The sequence below is a fragment of the Pinus tabuliformis genome, chromosome 8 (assembly GCF_031772625.1).
Source record: "Pinus tabuliformis cultivar Carrire ecotype Pingquan chromosome 8, CPIR1, whole genome shotgun sequence".
In the NCBI taxonomy this organism is placed as follows: domain Eukaryota; kingdom Viridiplantae; phylum Streptophyta; class Pinopsida; order Pinales; family Pinaceae; genus Pinus; species Pinus tabuliformis.
Genome location: NC_142294.1, coordinates 388,937,711 through 388,957,973, shown reverse-complemented (window position 1 = coordinate 388,957,973; position 20,263 = coordinate 388,937,711). Strand labels below are relative to the sequence as shown.

At 36.4% G+C, this 20,263-nt stretch overlaps 1 pseudogene; it reads left to right on the top strand.

The window, feature by feature from the left end:
• Window positions 1-527: 527 nt before the first annotated feature.
• Window positions 528-20,263, top strand: part of LOC149235724 (condensin-2 complex subunit CAP-D3 pseudogene) — a 45,151-nt pseudogene continuing 25,415 nt past the window's right edge.

Genomic DNA, 20,263 nt, shown 5'->3' with positions numbered 1-20,263 from the left:
TTTATTGGGCATTCTCCTCTTTTTCTTCTGGCATTTCAAATTTTTTAGATCTTGGGGGCCTCCCCCCAAGATCCGGATCAACTCACTATGTGAGTGTTTAATTTCCAGTTTTTAGAGTTTGTAGTTTTGCATTTCAGTTTTATAAGGAAAGGACTCCCAACAAATAAAGTTCCATCAAGATTTTATGGTTATATAGGTTCAATATATTTTTGACTCCATGTCTGATGGTGAAGGCTACTATTCTGCAGGTTCTCAGCACCTTTCCAACAAGGCACTGTCCCCAATTGGAGCCAATGTTGTCACTTACTACAAAATGTGTTTCCAACTGTCCAAAGTGTAAATGAGAAGACAAGCTTGTAGTCATTTTCCAAGTTGTAGGAGGAATCAAAGCCTACATTGGACCCTCTCCATTGGATAGTTCTCTGAACAAGATTTCCAACAATATATGGAAGTCCAAAAATGGACTCCTGGATCAAAATATATGGTCTGCTAAAGTGTTAAGGATTTAAGCCTTTAGAAGGTCTAGAATGTCGAAGATCGCATATCGGAGGTTCAAAGATATCGATGATCGCAACATCAGAGCATTAGAGATATCAGTGGCCGCATATCAAATGTCACACATATCAGCGATTGCACATCAGAGCATTAGTTATATCGGTGATCATAACATTAGAGCATCAGGAATATCAGTGCATCCCAACATTAGGGCATCAGAGATATCAGCGATCGCAGATCGGAGGTTAGATACATCATAGAAGGCAATGTTAGAGCTCAGAGGAGATTGAAACATCGATAATAAGAGGATCAGAACTTCTGAAAGTGCAAACCTTTAAAAAGTTGCAATATTGTTAAAAGTTTCGATAGCATTAAAAACCATTAGGGAGCGTTGATAAGGATTAACAAAGGATTTCATGCAAAACCAAAGGTGGACGGTCCCTTTTCTCTCTCCCCCAGAAAGACATGTGGTAGCATAATATTGGTTCTAATAAAGCTATAGTGGCATCTGACATCAGCATGACGTGGCAGTATGACAAGACACATGGTAGGCAATTTTGGCGTTTTGAGGGGCCTAAGGGAGAAAATATGGGTGACACATGTCACCACTCAGAAAGTGCCATTTGTAGTGATGACGTCATATCGAAGGTCGACATATCGGAGGTTGAGGATGTCGACACTTTATAACAGTTGGCAATTGAAGAAGTGTCAATAAGGGGGCCCTGATATTAGGGTTGGCACATGGTCAAAAAGAACTTATAGAACCAAGGGTGCTAAGTTCTTAACAAAGGAAAAGTGGCCTTGAGCAGGAACAAAATGCCTTAGCGCCATAAGGGTAAGCCTCTGGTCACTGCACCTAATCCCATAGAGGAAAACAGAAAGGGGCTAAACAAAAGGGGCCAAGGACATCAGAACTCTGTTTTCGTAATGTCTTTAAGAATAAAAGTCTCAATGAGTAAAAGCTCTGATATAACACTATTGCAATAATACAGGACATATTGGGCTCCGATAGTGTAATACAGAGAGTTATGAGATGAATGAGTCGGTAGCTGTGAGATTGAATGTAGGAACAGATGAGTTGATCTCAAGAGTAATGGTAACTATCAAATATCATTGGATCAAGGCAACAAGGACCACAATTCGCATGAAAAATTTTCGGTCTGCCTTGAAGTGATACAAGCCATATATGTGCTCCACGCACGTCTTCAGTGAGATAAATGGAGGTATGGGACTCAGGAAGCAATGTATAGGTCACCTGAGAATTAATTTCTCAGCATGGAGCTCCACATAGTCAGACAATGAATGAGTGTCAGTTTGATCTTTGTTTCTGCTTTGTGACAAGAAACTGACGATTGATCGCTCCCAGCTCCAGGGAGTGGGGAATTCAAGTAGTTAAGGTGAAAGCGACATGTGAACTAGCCGAGCAACTAAAGAGGAACACCATGGCAAAGATGTGGCCTGATCAAAGGCCATCACAAGAATGGCAGGGAGATATTTTCGTCAACCATCATTTAGTTTTCTTTATGTCTATTATTCTATAATTTTTTCATTTTCAAGAATGGAATCAAATCCGATAGTAATCATTTTTGGCAGCAAAACCTTTCACATGTTGAGACAACTAGTCAATTAGACAATTGGAGCTTGTCTGAGATATTTTGTAACTGTTGTTCAAAGCTCCCCCTCTCCTTATAAATAGAGGGAAGAAACACTTAACAGAGGTTCCAGAATTCCGCACCCAAGAGGCCCGAATTATATGGTTCCATTTTGGTTCAATTTGCTTTTTCATGAGGTCCTTAGGTTGATACAATTTCTAAATGTAATGGACTGGTGATTTGGACTCCATCTTCAAGGATTAAGGAAACTATTTTGTTGATTACAATTAGAGCAATGCATAGTATGTTTCCCCTTTGTTTATCGCTTCATGTATGTCTTTCCTCCTCTAAAATAGTGTAATAAAGTTGTTGGTATCACTCTCCTTATGGTTGTATGTTTGCTGCTAAGTAGTAAAAAGTACATGTGTTAACTACATATTTACTTGTGTTATTTAATAGCCTACAAAATCTGTATGTGCACATATTTACTTATTGTTGTTTAGTGACAAATGTATTCATGAGGAATAGAGTTTGAGACCTTAATTCACGCTCCACTCTTTCTGCATTTTCATCTCCTCACTCTTCCATATTTCTGCTGGATATTGTTGCTTAGGATTCTGTGTTTTGTCCAACCCTCTGCATCAATTCCCCTCCTTTCCTTCCTCCTGTTCATCTATACTACAACAACAGTGTTAAGCTACGTATTGTTGTGTGTCAGCCGCCAAAACCAACACATGTCTCTTTTGAGATTAGCCATTTTTACTCCCTGAGTATTTAGATCTATGTGTTTGCTTGAATTAACCTTGATGAAGGACTATTGAACCAAGCCTTGAATTATCCCTTTTGCAATTACGTGACATATGGAGTGTAGTAGAAACCCTATTTGAAAGAACTCCTCTCTGATACCCTAGGCACTGGTCTCCTATCAACCCAGAGGTTGTTTCTAGGAGGCTTCTATATCTTCCGAAGCAACTGTGTGACAGGAGATAGAAAAAGCTACAACAAAATGCATATCTCAATTTTTTACTCTTCCTATATTCATGAACGTCTTCTTTCTTGACATTCTACCAATTCTCCCATATGTTGTCAAAACCTAGGAAGCTCTTATCATAGACCTGCAAAATTTATTATGAGGCTATGGAAAAACAAATGCAGTTAAGAAAGTACATATACAAGAGATTGTCCAAAGGTAGAGATAATAACAATAGTAGTAATCAAAGATATAATATATATAATACTTATTTTTTGACAAAAGTCAAGTCCTTAATTTTGAACTTCTAGTAATTTTGCACCATCCTTGTCCTCAACATAATGTCATATCCTTCTTGCAAAAATTTAGGTTTCTTCTTTCCAGCTGAAATGATAAGTCCTATGGTTTTCTTAGTTAAAGCCTTTGCTAGGGTAAACCCTAGATGCTTCAAGATAACAAAAATCTTCAAAGCCTACCATATTCTAGATTTGCAAGTTATACAAGCATACTAATGTGTTAGCTACAAACCATAGAATTTTCATTGGCATACCTTCTATTCATGATATGGAGCTCATTAATGTTTCAATCACTAAATGTCTACTTGCAAAAATTTAATATTCATGTACAAGTGAAGGAGTAGTTTCTACTATATCAATTATGTCTTTGACTTAGTAGAGTTCTTTTGATGAATTTAGAAGTCATTGGCTCTAATAAATATTTGAAATGGACTTATATTCTAGCTTTCTGCTAGCCTATATATAAGAAAAAAAATATTATACATGCCTCTTAGATTGCAGAGAGTGAGGGGTAATAATTTAACCTTTCTTGTCTTTCTTTTTAACTATGTCTTCATGCTATCTTATCTCGTTCAACTGTCAAAATGATTTCTAGACCTTGGTTCAGGCTTGTGGACACATGTCCCACCTGTAGAAGCTTTGTATCATCACATAGAAGCCTCTCATTTCATTTGTTGTACACTGAGGCTACTCGAGACTCCTTCCTACTCCTTAATAAGCCTTTAAGTCCTTCTTTACCAGCAGTCTAGGACCCTTACCCCCCCTTCAGCAATATAATTATCTTTACCTTATTCTTCACAAAAAAAAAAAGATGAAATATGCCTCTTTATGCTTCAGCCTTTTGGGTTCTCTGACAATCCTCATATAGCTTTGATCAATACAAAGTATCCTAGTTGAATCCAACATGTCATTAAATATTCCATCAAATAATTTCTTGAGCCAAACTACTTCATAACTAATTATAAAAACTTCCATATCTTCTTCCTTCACAATGCAACATAATCCTGCTTCATGCTATACAAATAAACCATAACCAAATATCAAGTAGCACCAACCATCAATAGTTTTTTATTCATCATCAGCACTTCCATCCTAATTAATGTATCCTTAAATCAATTGTATCAGGGAACCAATCAACTACTAATACAATGATGAATCAGAACTCTCCAACTTATGCTAAATGGTGTTGTCTTAACTCTATAATCTATCATCCTACCTTCTGGAGGATCTTGATCACAAGCTTTTCTTGGTTTTCTGTCAAACCTCAAGTAGTAGTGTATCCATTCAAGATATGTCAGATTATGCTTTCGGCTCCCTCTGAAGATAATATCTCTAACTCATGAGCTCTTCTTGAATCATTCAATTTGATTCCAAAGTATGAATTCTTGTTTAATCATGAGACTCCTTTTTCGTGTCTTTCAAGAATCAGGAGTAACCTTTCTAGCTGAGGCAATTTTCTTATTATGAACTTCTTCCTTTTACTGGGAGAACCTTTTCAAGACTTGCTCCCCTGCTGCCATATAGTGCATTTTATATCTTAACTTCTTAATAAATTCATAATTCAAATTGTTTTCTTTTCTTGTATTAAGGAACGTATTCTTGCTTTACATTCTAACAATTATTTATTTGTTGTCAAAGCCTAGGCACCTCTAATAATAGACCTACAAATTTTATTAGGAGGATATGGAAGAACAAATGCAATTAATTAAAGTACATAGACAATACACTATACAAAGGTAGAGACAATAACAATAGTAGTAATCAAAGAGAGAATATATAGAATACTTATTTTTTGACAAAAGTCAACTCCCTCTTAATTTTGAAATTCTAGTAATTTTTCACCATCCTTGTCCTTAGCATAATGCCATATCCTTCTTGAAAAATCTAGAGTTTCTTCTTTTCAGCTGAAATGATTAGTCCTATGGCCTCTTAGTTAGATCCTTTTCTAGGGTAAATGCTAGATGCTTCAAGATAAAAAAATCTCCAAAACCTATCATATTCTAGATTTGCAAGTTCTACAAGAATACTAATGTGTTAGTTACAAACCCTAGAATTGCCATTGACATACCTTATATTCATGAGATGGAGCTCATTAATGTTTCTATCATTGATGTCTACCCTACAAAAATTTAGTTTTAATGTACAAGTAAAGGAGCAATTTCTACGATATCGATTATGTCATTGACATAGTAGACTTCTTTTGATGAATTAAGAAGTCATTGGTTCCAATAAATATTTGAAATGGACTTATACTCTAGATTTATGCTAGCCTAGATATAAGAACAAAATATTATGCATACCTCTTACAATAGAGAGAGTGAGGGGTAATACTTTAGCCTTGCTTGTCCTTCTTTTTCACTATGTCTTTATGTCGTATTGTCTCGTCCAACTACCAAAATGCTTTCTAGACCTTGGTTCAGGCCTGTGGTCACATCTCCCACCAGTAGCATCACTGTATCATCACGTAGAAGACTCTCCTTGCCTTTTTTGTACATTGAGGCTACTTAGGCCTCCTTCCTGCTCCTTAATAGGCATTTCGGCCCTTATTTACCAACAATGTAGGAAACTCGGTCCTCCTTCAACAATAGAAGTATCTTGACATTATTCTCCACACATAACAAAGATGAAATAGGCCTCTTCATGCTTCTCCCTTTCAGGTTCTTTGTCAAACTTCATACAAATTTGATCAATACAAATTATCCTAGTCGGATCCAACATGTCATCAAATATTCCATCAAACAATTTCTGGAGCCAAACTAATTGTACAAACTTCGATATCTTCTTCCTTCGCAATGCAACAAAATCTTCCTTCATGCTCTACTAATAAACCATACCAAATCTCAAGTAGAATCAACCATCAATAGTTTTTTTATTCATCATCAGCACTGCCATCCTAATCAATGTATTCTTGAATCAATTGTATCAGGGAACCAATCAGCTACCAGTACAATGATGGATCAGAACTCTTCGAGTTCTGCTAAATGGTGTTTCCATAGATCTATAATCTGTCATCCTACCTTCTAGAGGATTTTGATCACAAGCTTCTCTTAGTTTTCTACCAAACCTCAACTAGTAATGTATCCATTCAAGATATGTTAGATTCTGCTTTCAACTCCCTCTGAAGATAATATCTCTAACTCATGATTTCTTCTTGAATCATTCAGTATGAATTCTTCTTTAATCACGAGACTCCTTTTTCATGTATTTCAAGAATCAGGAGTAACCTTTCTAGCTGAGGCAATTGTCTTATTATGAACTTCTTTCTTTTGCTGGGAGAAACTTTTCAAGACTTGCTCCCATGTTATTATATAGTGCATGTTATATATTTACTTCTCAATAAATGCATATTTCAAATTGTTTTCTCTTCCTATATTCAGGAATGCCTTCTTGCTTTAAGTTCTACCAATTCTTTCATATGTTTTCAAAGCCTAGGCAGCTCTTATCATAGACCTATAAATTTTATTACGAAGCTATCGAAGAATAAATGTGATTAAGAAAAGTACATAGATAAGAGACTATCCAAAGTTGAGAGAATATATAGAATACTTTCTTTTCTTTTAATTTTTTTATAAGAGACTATCCAAAGGTAGAAACAATAACAATAGTATTAATCAAAGAGAGAATATATAGAATACTTTTTTTGAGAGAGAATATATAGAATACCTTCCTTTCTTCTTCTTTTTTTTCATTTTTTCAGTTGAAATGATCATTCCTATGGTTTCTTAGTTAAAGCATTTGTTAGGGTAAACCTTAGATGCTTCAAGATCAAAAACCTTCAAAACCTGCCATATTCTAGATTTGAAAGTTCTACAAGAATACTAATGTGTTAGCTACAAACCCTAGAATTGTCATTGACATATATTCTATTCATGAGATGGAGCTCATTAATGTTTCAATCACTCAATGTCTTCCCTACAAAAATTTAGTCTTCAAGTAAAGGATCAATTTCTACCATATTGATATAATAACAAAATATTATACATTCCTCTTAGATTGCAGAGAGTGAGGGGTAATACTTTCGCCTTGCCTGTCCTTCTTTTTCACTATGTCTTCATGCTATCTTGTCTCGTCCAACTGTCAAAATTCTTTCTAGACCTTGATTCAGGCCTGTGGTCACATCTCCCACCTACAGTAGCTCTGTATCATCACATAGAAGCCTCTCCATGCCTTTATTGCACACTGAGGCTACTCAGGCCTCCTTCCTTCTCCTTAATAATCCTTTCAGCCCTTCTTTACCAGTAGTCTAGGATCTAGAGTCCTCCTTCAACAATAGAAGTATCTTGACCTTATTCTTGATGCTAAACAAAGATGAAAGAGGCCTCTTCTAGGCCACTTCTTATCCAACATTTGAATACACATAAATGAAATGAAATCAGATGCATAACATGTATTTTTTTTCTTATCCAAAGCAACTTGGATGGGATTAGTCCTCCTCCTCTTTCATTGTAAATTCTTGAAGATTCTCTCATTATAGATTTGATGTTTCCTTGAGATATATCTCTTATGGTGTTATGAAACCAACTCAAGAAAAGATAGAAAAGATAGATCAACGCCTTAGAATTCAGCCTCTTCGAGGGGGCAACCTCCTTTACATTACATAAATGAACAATTCTTGGATGATACAAATGACAAAACCTCCTTTCTATATATAGGAGTCTAAGGAGTCACAATATAATCCAGCCGACCTAACAATAATAATATAAAGCCACAAAAATAACAATAGAGGGATTCTATGGGGCACATAAATAACAACATGGGGGTAATAGGGGCACAACAATATAAATAAGGGGTATAACTACAATAGTAATGGGGTAATCACTAGTATTATAGGGACCCAACATGCCCCTCTCCTTCAAAAAAGTGTTGTCCTCAACGCTTGAGTAGTTCTGGATACTTCTACATAAAATTCTCATCCTCCCATGTGGAATCTTCAGCGGATAAGTTCTTCCACTTGATAAGATACTCTGAAATTGATCGATTTCGTAGCTGTCGAGTTCTTGTTTCTGTGACTGCTTCCGGTTCCAATATAATTTTCCCTTCCCCGTCAAGTTCTGGCAATATTGTTTGAACTGGGAGCTTGTCGCCTATAACCTTCTTTAAACATGAAACATGGAAAATTGGGTGCAATCGAGAAGCTGCAGGAAGCTCCAATTTGTATGCCATAGCACCAATCTTTTGCAACACCTTGTACAGACCATAATACTTTGGTGATAATTTATTATCCTTCTTAGCTTGCTTTAGGGACATTTTCTTATATGGTTGTAGCCGTAGGAATACCCAATTACCTACATCAAAACTTCTTTCACTGCGATGTTGATATGCCTGTTGTTTCATTCTATTTTGTGCCAACACGAGGTTATCCTTTAAGAGTTGGAGAACTTGTTGTTGATGTTCGATGTGATGTTCCACTGCCTGAACCTTAGAATTTTCTCTTAAATATGATGTGATAGATGGTGGTTGATACCCATAAAGTGCCATAAATGGGGTCATTTTTGTTGCTGTATGGAAGGAAGTGTTATACCACCATTCAGCCAGAGGCAACCGTTTGACCCATTGTGTCTGTTTATAAGATACAAAGCAACGAAGATATCCTTCCAAACATTTGTTTACTATCTTAGTTTTCCCATCAGATTGAGGATGATAAGATGAGCTATGAGCTAACTGAGTACCAAGACAAGAAAATAATTCTGTCCAAAAACTTCCAGTGAAAATGGGATCTCTGTCACTTACAATAATCTTTGGGTTTCCATGTAGCTTTTGAATTGTTTCCATAAATGCAGTAAAAATTGTACTGGCTTTAAATGGATGTGATAATGCACAAAAGTGTGCATACTTGGTAAGTCTGTCAACTACCACCATGATGACACTCTTTCCCTCAGACTTGGGTAAACCTGTGATAAAATCCATTGAAACCTCCTCCCAACGTTGGCTTGGAATGGATAAAGGTTGTAATAGACCCGGTGTCTTAATTGTTTCAACTTTATTTTGTTGGCAAACCAAACATTCCGTCACAAACTTTTGAATATCTGATTTAAGGCCATCCCAAAAAAATTCCTTCTTAACCCTGTGGTAAGTTTTTAAAAATCCTGAGTGCCCTCCTAAGGGAGAAGTGTGTAATTCCATAAGAATCTTTTGTTTTAGCTGGGAATTCTTACAGAGGTATAAGCGATCTTTGTACCATAATGAATCATTTTGCCAGCTAAATGTATCAGATGTACTGGAATCTTGTTGTAGCTTTCGAATAAGTGCCCACACTTCTTCATCATTCTTCCATTCCTCCCTTGCTTCGTTTATCCAATCTGGTTGGATAATAGAAATGGCGCACAACAATGCTTCCACATCCTCATCCTTTCTTGAGAGTGCATCTGCCACCACATTTTGCTTCCCTTTTTTGTAGATGATTTCAAAGTCATAACCCAACATCTTTGTGACCCACTTTTGTTGCTCTTCAGAGGATAATCTTTGTTCTAAAAAGTATTTAAGGCTATCATGATCCGTTTTTACCTTGAAGTGTCTTCCCATTAGGTAGGGTCACCATTTCTTAAGTGCATGGAGTATTGCCAACATTTCCTTCTCATAAATAGCTTTGCTTAAAAACTTTCCCTTGATTGGACGACTTTCAAAAGCAATGGGTCTTTCATCTTGCATTAGAACAGCACCAATTCCATTTCCTGAAGCATCACATTCCACAATAAAGGTTTTTGTGAAGTCCGGTGTAGCTAAGACCGGTGCTTGGCACATTGCCTCTTTAAGATGTTCAAAGGCCTTTGTTGCTTCCGGAGTCCATGAAAATGCATCTTTCTTCAATAATGTTGTTAGAGGTGCTGCTATTCTCCCATAATTCTTAACAAACTTGCGATAATACCCTGTCAACCCAAGAAATCCTCGCAGATGCTTTATGGATGTGGGGATTTTCCATTCCTTAATGGCTTTAATTTTGCTAGGGTCTACCTTAACTCCTTCATGAGATACAATATGACCCAAATATTCCACCTCCTGGACTCCAAAGAAACATTTGGATCTTTTTGCATATAATTGTTTCTCCTCCAATAGTTGTAGCACCCTGTCAACATGTTCAACATGATCCTTCCAAGACTTGCTGTAGATTAGTATATCATCAAAAATACTAACACAAATTTTCTAAGGAATGGTTTGAAAATTGAATTCATCAAACCTTGAAATGTTGAAGGTGCATTGGTAAGGCCAAAAGGCATGACCAAAAATTCATAATGACCCTCATGAGTTCTAAATGCCGTTTTCGGAATGTCTTCAATCTTCATTCTGATTTGATGATATCCCGAACGAAGATCCAACTTGGTGAAGTAAATTGATCCATGCAATTCATCCAGTAATTCATCAATGACAGGAATGGGGAACTTATCTTTAATAGTGAGCTTGTTGAGCTCCCTATAATCCGGACACATGCGCCATGATCCATCCTTCTTGTGCACCAATACTACTGGAGCAAAGAAAGAACTTTGACTTGGTTGAATTATACCAGCCTCTAGCATTTCTGCAACCATATGTTCAATTTCACTTTTTTGGACATAGGGATATCTGTACGGCCTGATGTTTGGAGGAACACTTCCTGGAATCAGATGAATAGCATGATCATGATCACAATCACGCATAGATGGGAGACCTTTGGGAGTCTCAAATACCTTGGAATGATTGTCCAGGACCTTTTGGAGATCTGGAGAAATAGATGATTCCGATGTGGAAACATCTAGCGAACATAATTGTGCAATTACACCTCTTTGCTCCTTTTTTAGAAGCTTTGTCATACCATTAGAGCTGATTATCTTTCCTGGTTTCCCTGCAATACCCCTTAATTCAACTTCCTTTCCTTCCGTAGAAAATTTGATGAAAAGTTCTTGAAAATTAAAAGCTATTGTACCCAAGGATTGTAGCCATTGGACTCCTAGTACAACATCAGCACCTCCCATTGGAATGGAAAGCATTGGGCTAGTCAATACATATTCTCCCATGGATAGCTTGATATTATGGCACCTTCCAGAGCAATTTATTGTTCCTCCATTTGCAATCATCACTTGACACTCTGGTGCTGGATATAGGAAGCAATTCAATTCTTTTGCTACCCTACAATGAATAAAATTGTGGGTGCTTCCTGAATCAATCAACACTATTACCTTTTTCTTCTTGATTTGTCCTTCTATCTTGATGGTTTGAGGAGTGGTAATTCCCGCCAATGCATTACAAGATATGGTCAGATTTATTTGTTCTTCATCTAGGCTTTGTTCCTGGAGTATATCTTCTTCTTTTGACCTTTCTTGCTCCTTTTCTTCTTCCTCTTCACAATCTATGTAGAATAATTTCTTCTCAGCACACTTATGACCTTTAGTGTATTTGCTATCACAACTGTAACAAAGCCCTTTTGCTCTTTTTTCTTCCAATTGTTGTGGTGTCAACCTTATAGGTTGTGGAAGACTAGGGGCAACAACACTTCCGTCTTTATAGTTGTGAGTGGTATGCTTCCTGGTTGCCATAATTTTGCTTTCCATTTTTCTTGCTAACCTGAATGCCTTCTCTAATGAATCAGGTTCCCAAAGGCGAACATCATGTTGGATATTATCCTTTAAAGACCCTATGAACACATCAATCCTATGCTCCTCTGGAATATCTTTTACCCTTATGTTCAATTTTTGGAACTCCTCAATGTGCTCCATTACTGAACCCTTTTGTTTGAGACTTATCAATTGGCTAAAAAAAGTGTTGCTTTTTGTATCTTCATAATGTGCTATCAATTCTTCCGTAAAAATTGCCCAAGTGATAAATTGTTTACGAGAGCAAAGCCATTGATACCATACAAACTGATTTGGTTCCAAATATACAGTTGCCATACATACCTTTTGTGTGTTTTGCACATTATTGAGATCGAAGAACTGCTCCATCTGTAATATCCATGTGGTGGGATCCTTGCCATCAAACTTCCTCATATCGATTTTTGGAATATGGTGGGTCTTCGATCCAACATTAGAGTCTATGGAATCATGATTAACATTTCTTTTGTTCACATCATGAGTTTCCTTTACAACCTTTTCACCATTAGTAAGTATTTCTTGTAGAAAATTTGTCAAATCTGTCTTCAAATCTGCCATGTCTGTCTTCAAATCTGTCTTCAAATCTGCCATGTCTGTCTTCAAATCTATCTTCGAATCATCCATCTTAGCTTCCATGCCCTTTATCTTAGATTCCACGCCATTTATCTTAGATTCTGTTAGCTTTTGTGAGCGTGACATTTGTTGCACTTGTTCTTGTAATTTTGATATATCATGTAGCATTTCTTCCTCTTCTTCATGAGTCATGCTAGAGCTTTCAGGTTCCTTACTAGGTTTTTTCATTTTATTTCCTTGGGGCATCAGTTACCGATAATAATGCTTTACTATGCCCTTTGAATTCCGTTAAACCAAGCTTACACAAAAATTTAAAAAAAACTACACACCTTTTTTCACTTTATACAAGCCTGATATTGAATCTGATGTATCTCTGTAATTTCGGATCATCCAGTTCGGAAGTTATGACATGTAGTAGCCTTCTGCGTCCTCTTTCCAATGCCACAAGTCTGACCCAAATTGGATTCTCCAAGGAAGAGTTATGTGAAATCTCCCACAGTGATTTGCTTTTAGATAGTTCAGTAGAGCGAACTTGTACGACGTGCCACGAGTCACTGTTTCAACCTTTGGATATGAAACTCTCAAAAAGAAACTACAGTCCGTCCTCTTTCTGCACCTTCTTACGAAATTTCAATCCAATCCCCAGAAAGAAAGTTATGAAGATTTTCCCCAGGTCACCTGTTTTGAATGTAATTCAGGAGTCTGCAAAAAGACCAACTTCCTCAGATCATATCTCCGCAAATATCGTGCGAAAAGCTCTGAAATTCGGACCCAAGGTTCAGCGTAATTTCTTCTCAAGTGGGTTTTTTTTGCGACTTCTGAAACGTCATATAAAAAAGTTATAGCAAAAATTCCACGATGACCTGTTTGGAGCAGCGAAACCCTAGAATCCAAAGCTCTGATACCAAATGTTATGAAACCAACTCAAGAAAAGATAGAAAAGATATATCAACGCCTTAGAATTCAGCCTCTTCGAGTGGGAAACCTCCTTTACATTACATAAATGAACAATTCTTGGATGATACAAATGAAAAAACCTCCTTTCTATATATAGGAGTCTAAGGAGTCACAATATAATCCAGCCGACCTAACAATAATAACATAAAGCCACAAAAATAACAATAGAGGGATTCTATGGGGAACAGAAATAAATAAGGGGTATAACTACAATAGTAATGGGGTAATCACTAGTATTATATGGACCCAACATATGGTTATTACTTTAACTCGACATCACCCACAACAAGTTATAAATGATTTGCAATCTAGGCACGTGTAAGTAGATGACCCAACATTGTAATTCCATTATAACCAAACATCATGTATGTAACAAATAACAATGTTCTCTCCATTGTTTTATTTAAAGAGGTATTTGAGATATATAGTTGCAATTTCTTGGTAGAGTCCAGCGATTTCTGATTCAACGGGTGGTAGAATACATAATCTATAATGAAAACTTCCTACACCTAGATAGAAGCTTCCTTCATTGGATAACAACCTTAAAACAATGTTTTCAACAATCCTATACCATGTCCTTCTTTGTGCTCCTTTAGTTCACTTGTTCACAAACTCCAGCCTTTTACACTTGAGATTAATAGCCCAAACATAGTACCATATCATACTAGCCCAAAACTTTTCCTTAAGATCTTGGTCAGTAGATCTTCAAACTCAACCAATAGATAAAACATAGAAATATAAATATGAAACTTAGGCTTGTCCTTTCTAAGATCAAATTTCTCGTCAACTTCCTTCATCCTAGCTTTGATACCATATTGAAATTTGTTTGGAAACTAGAATTTCTGATCTTGATAATTACTTGCAAATACGTTTAGTGTTCCTTTTAGTCTTTCTTTATTATTCATTAATCAATTATCAATTTAACTATTCAAATACAAGGAAATAAAGAACATAGTGTACAAGAAACAAGAGATATTAGAAGTTAGGCTAGAGGCCATGGTAAAACCCACATGGGGAAAACCTAGCAATTATTTCCATATGAAATCTTTGCCAACAAGAGAAAACTAAGTCATAAACCAATTATCCCTCCTCCAAGAAACTGCCCATATGAATAATGTCACAAATTTGTCCACAAGATGTCATCTATTTATTCATATGTAGTGCCACAGGTAACTCGAATTTCATAAAAATATGGTGCAACAGATAGCTCAAAATCCAGTATATGATGCCACATAATAAATTGTTTAACCACAAAAAAAAGTGCGTCAAAGAACTTGCTTGATTACATAGAAGTGTGCCTCAAAATTTTCACTTGATCACAAAGAAGTGTGCCTTAGAAAACTCAGATATTGTAGGAATTTACAGGGTAAGTTCCTCAGAAAGAACACCAAAAGGACACCGCTCACAACCAGATCACAGATCAATACACCAGTATTTTTGACGTGGTTAAAACCCTCAAAGAGGGAAACAGTCCACGGCCTGAGACAACGTGGCCACTTCAGGCAATTTATTAATCAAAGAATGAAAAATTTACATAAGCTTCTCTCATGCACGGATTACCCTACAAATGACCCTCCATGCGCTTTATATAGAATTCATGGACCAATCGGGTGTCAAGCCACGGATCAAGTGTCGGTAATACCGAGGAGAGAATGAACTGTCGGATCACTACATATCGTGACCGTCGAATTGTAAGTTACAAAATGTACAACGGTAAAGAAACACACTTTACCTAACTCTATACCTAACTCTATACTAGACCAAGTTGTACTTAACTATTTCCTATGTGTCGGAATATCCTAACATCCCCCCTTAAGAACAACTTGGGATTCATTACAGTGCCAAAGCATCTCCTCTATTGGTTGGTTTCACTGATTCTGATTGGGCTGGTACCCTGATGATCGAAAGTCTACTGTCGGTTATGTGTTCACTCTTGGTTCAGGACCTATTACATGGGCTTGCAAGAAACAGGGTGCCATTTCTCTTTCATCAGCAGAAGCAGAGTATCGTGGTGCCGTAGAAGCTAGTAAGGAAGCCTTGTGGCTTCGTCAGATCCTGTCAGAATTTGGCTTTCAGCAGCAGCATTCGACTACACTTTGGTGTGATAATCAAAGTGCCATTCAGCTATGCAAAGATCCAGTTCAACATCAGCGCAACAAACACATTGAACTGCACATGCACTTCATCAGAAAGCTCATTCACGACCATGTTCTTGAAGTGCAATATTGTTCAATAGATGATCAAGTTGCAGACATCTTCACAAAGGCTCTCACAGAGGCGAAGTTCACTAAACTTCGATTTATGGTTGGAGTTCAGGAAGTTGTCACTAAGGGGGGATAGGCTCTAGTGCCTCCTTCCTTCTCCTATTGTGTCATATTTGTAAATCCTTCAATCCTATCCCAAGTTGTTCTTAAGGGGGGATGTTAGGATATTCCGACACATAGGAAATAGTTAAGTACAACTTGGTCTAGTATAGAGTTAGGTAAAGTGTGTTTCTTTACCGTTGTACATTTTGTAACTTACAATCTGACGGTCACAATATGTAGTGATTCGACGGTTCATTCTCTCCTCGGTATTACCGACACTTGATCCGTGGCTTGACACCCGATTGGTCCATGAATTCTATTTAAAGCGCATGGAGGGTCATTTCTAGGGTAATCCGTGCATGAGAGAAGCTTATGTAAATTTAGCTTCTCTCATGCACGGATTACCCTACAAATGACCCTCCATGCGCTTTAAATAGAATTCATGGACCAATCGGGTGTGAAGGCACGGATCAAGTGTCGGTAATACCGAGGAGAGAATGAACCGTCGGATCACTACATATCGTGACCGTCGGATTGTAAGTTACAAAATGTACAACGGTAAAGAAACACACTTTACCTAACTCTATACCTAACTCTATACTAGACCAAGTTGTAAATATTTCCTATGTGTCGGAATATCCTAACAGATATATACCACAGAAAGTTTGAATATATACCTCAGAAAATCTCTCAATTGTGCCTCAGAAGATGTCAACCAAAGTATGTCTTTTATGGTGATGAATTGGCTCTATTTATAGTTGTTCGTCCATGAAAAAGGGCATGTCTCTTGGGAAGGCTGATGTGGTCAAATTGGAGACACAAAAACTTAATTTTAAAAATTCAAATTTCCTTTCTCTTAAATGTCCAAGTGGGACATGATAAAACAATTTTATTTTTGACTCAAATAAATTCCTTTTGGATTTTTACAACATCATACATTATGAGACCGAACCTAGTTACAATTTCAACATATTGAGCATCCATTATTGACATACCACTTATCCTTTTGCTTTTTAGCATATAATATGAGGCCACAATATTCTTCTTTCTCCTTCCATACTTTAAGTGGGATTTTTTCATCTTCTTAGTGACCCTTCAACTTGTGACCTTGTGTTTAGAATCATGGCATACAGAATGATAACAAGTAACTACCTTACGACCAAATGTATGGCATAAAATGTAATGACCATAAAATAATTTGTGGTACCTAGAGTGCTTTTCTTTGATGCTTGTTTTGATCTAAACATCTTTGTAAATTTCCTTAGCTGGCGGTCTTGTTATTTCTACAATTTCCCTAAGGTGGGAAATTATGTCATTCTTTTCTTCCAGTTGTTTTTCTATTTCCCCCAACTATTTCTTGACTTCATCAAGCTACATTGTTAGAATTTCATTTTTTTTAACCTCATCCAACTTAAGTTCTCATCTAAGTCCATATTTCTCTTATCCATCTTCCAATAGTTAATTTTTTTCTGACGATGATCACCTCTGATTCCACTTGTTGGCCCAAAGGTAACATTGAGAGGTGGGGTGGGGGGGGGGTGGATCAATGTGAGAGAAATTTTATCATTTCATAACTTTTCATAATCAATCAATCATGTAGCATTGAATCATAAAAATAATCATCAAATCAACAGATAGAGTAATGCATCATAAATCTAACATCACATCAATAACAAATCATCACATCACAAGAGACAAACGATTTTTATATGAAAACCCGTATGGGAGAAAACCACAAATATTCTTCCTTTATCTTCAATTTATTACATAGATTCACAAGCTACGACATACATGAGGAAGCTACCCCCAAGATATGCAATCTACCACTTGTGGTAGGCTACAACCTTATTGACGCACCAAACTTGAAATAATTCAAACAACTTCTCACTATAGGCTACAACCTAATTGAGGCAACAACCTTGATGATAAGTGAGCTCCAACATGCTCTAAGATCCAACCTAATTGAGGCTTCAACCTCTTTCTTCAAATCCTTGTGGACATCTATTTGATATCACTTTCAAATTGTATCCACTATTAATGTAAATATTGTTTATTTATAAAGAGAAATAATCATAACTTGTAATCATTGCTGTCACCATCACAACATGTACATGTTTCCGCCATCATTTCAACCTGCACACATTGTTACTGTTATCATTGCCACTACAACTTACATATATTGTCACTGCAACAATCACTATCACACCTTGCAAATATTGCTACCACTATCAGTATAGTCATATCATCCTCTATCGATGAATATCAAGTTGTTTTCCATACTTTGCTCCAATTCATTCATCAATATTGGCACCCAAAATTCTTCTTGGACAAAGTTTTATCCTTTACTTCCATAACCATTGCATATAGCTCATAAAACACATAAAGTGAGATTTTGATCATAATATATATGTTATCTAGGATTTCAAGCCTTCAGAAGCATCCACCGTTAAGCCTTGATCAACATGCTTCTTCTAGAAAAGTCCTCAAAAACCCAAAATAGCCATATAAAAACCATATATTAAATTAAATGTGCTACATTTTTCCCTTTTCTAAACACACTAGACAAAATCCCAAAATTTGGAACCGGTGCTACAAATTGTACACCACTGGTGTGTTATTGGTGTGAAAAAACAACAAATTTATTTTAAAAATAAAATATGAACTGACCTATCACCTCACAAGTGTCGAACCGACAACGTCCGGTGTATAGTGCACATGTATTACCAAATTAGTCACCTTTGTGTCACTTGTAATGTTATGCTTTGACAAAACTAGTTGAGACCATTACCACCTCAAACGTTTCCCATGGGTTATATACTCTACATCGATCCATACATTTATTTGACCATGGGCATGCAAAGTTCAACTTGCCAATATGTGATGACCTTGGTAGACAACCTCTGTGGCTAGTTGCGACAGGGTCAACATATACATATGAGAGTCGAGATAACACAACCATGACTTAACTCAATGTTATAGCTATAAGTTCCGCCAACGGCCTCTGAAGAGTATCATCACCACTAACAATCATACCGCTACCAAATTTGTTGGACTTGCTACCTCGCTTCTCAACATATGAACCAAAACAAAAAAACCCATAACCAAAAATGGAACTCCTTCACAATGATACTCTTAGAACAATATCAGACTCTTGCATATCCATAGAACAAATCTTTGTATCTCCATGTTTGAATGTTTATTTATGTTTGATCAATGGATAAACCCTTATATTTATATTTCCCAAGTGATCATGGGGTTTGGGACAAGCCGACCACATGCCATGCCATTTTGGAAGGTGATTGTGAGTTTCATAAAAAGAGCTTGAATATTTTTTAAAGGAAAGGAATTAGGATCTTCAAAGCTAACTTTTCCATGAGATTAATTCCATTAGGTTAATATGCTTTCAATTTAACTAAATGTGGATGTTACTATGAATTTGGGAAATTTTCAGTGATTCTAATGATAGGTTTCTCAATGTATTTGGGCACACCAATGTGATCACAATAAAATCAATCCATTTTTATCCTTGTCTTAGACTTATCTTGAATTTTTAATAAGAAGGTCTAAGGAAACTTATTACGCATGCTTATGATGTCTTTTGTCTAGTTCTTTGACACCTATTTAATTTGGAAAACAAGCAAGCACATTAAGTGGAAATTTTCTAATACATCAAGTATAATGCTTTTTTGAATCAGGGCTTCCTTGAATTGTACAAAGGAGGAACTGATTTCAAGACAATAAGGTGTCTTTCAATTTAAAACTAAATGATACAAATTATCAGAATGACATGTTTGAAATTGAATAAGGAAGTTACTTTAAATTAAATTCAAATTCGTTATTATCACATTTTGGGGTGCATGATTGGTAGTGCATACAATGATAAGAATCTTTTAATATTATGTACATGAAACTATTGAAAATGGTTATTATTGATGTCAAAGGGTGTCTAAATGAAAGAGGAAATTACATATTCAAATAGCATATTCTGAGAACTTTCCAATGGTGTATAACACTCCCTCTAACTCCTTAGGAATGAAGAGATATGAAATATTTTCCTAAGATGACCCAACCAAAGTACAAGAAGGCCCCATTTGGATACCCTATCTTTGAAGGAATGTTTATTCCAATTATATTGCTCAAATGGGAGCATAATATATATGATTAGAAAACTTATTTTGAGACCTTTCCAATGGTACATGGCACACCTTCTAACTCCTCATGGTTGAGGATAAATTATTTTTTTAATATTCACTATACATTTTTCTAGTTGCACCAGTCGGCCCAGCCAATGGACAAGTCAACCCTTCCCCAATGTCCAAACACACTATAAATAGGTGTGAGAATGAGCATTTATAACCACTCAACTCAAGAATCCACTTTTGTTTTTAGAAGGGAAAAGGAGCAGGACTAAAGTTCATACCTCATGAACTAAGAAGTGAAGTGAACCTCAATTGAAGAAGCTTTTTGTGGAAGGATTTTGGGACATCTTTTAAAGGATTTTTGGCATTGTTCA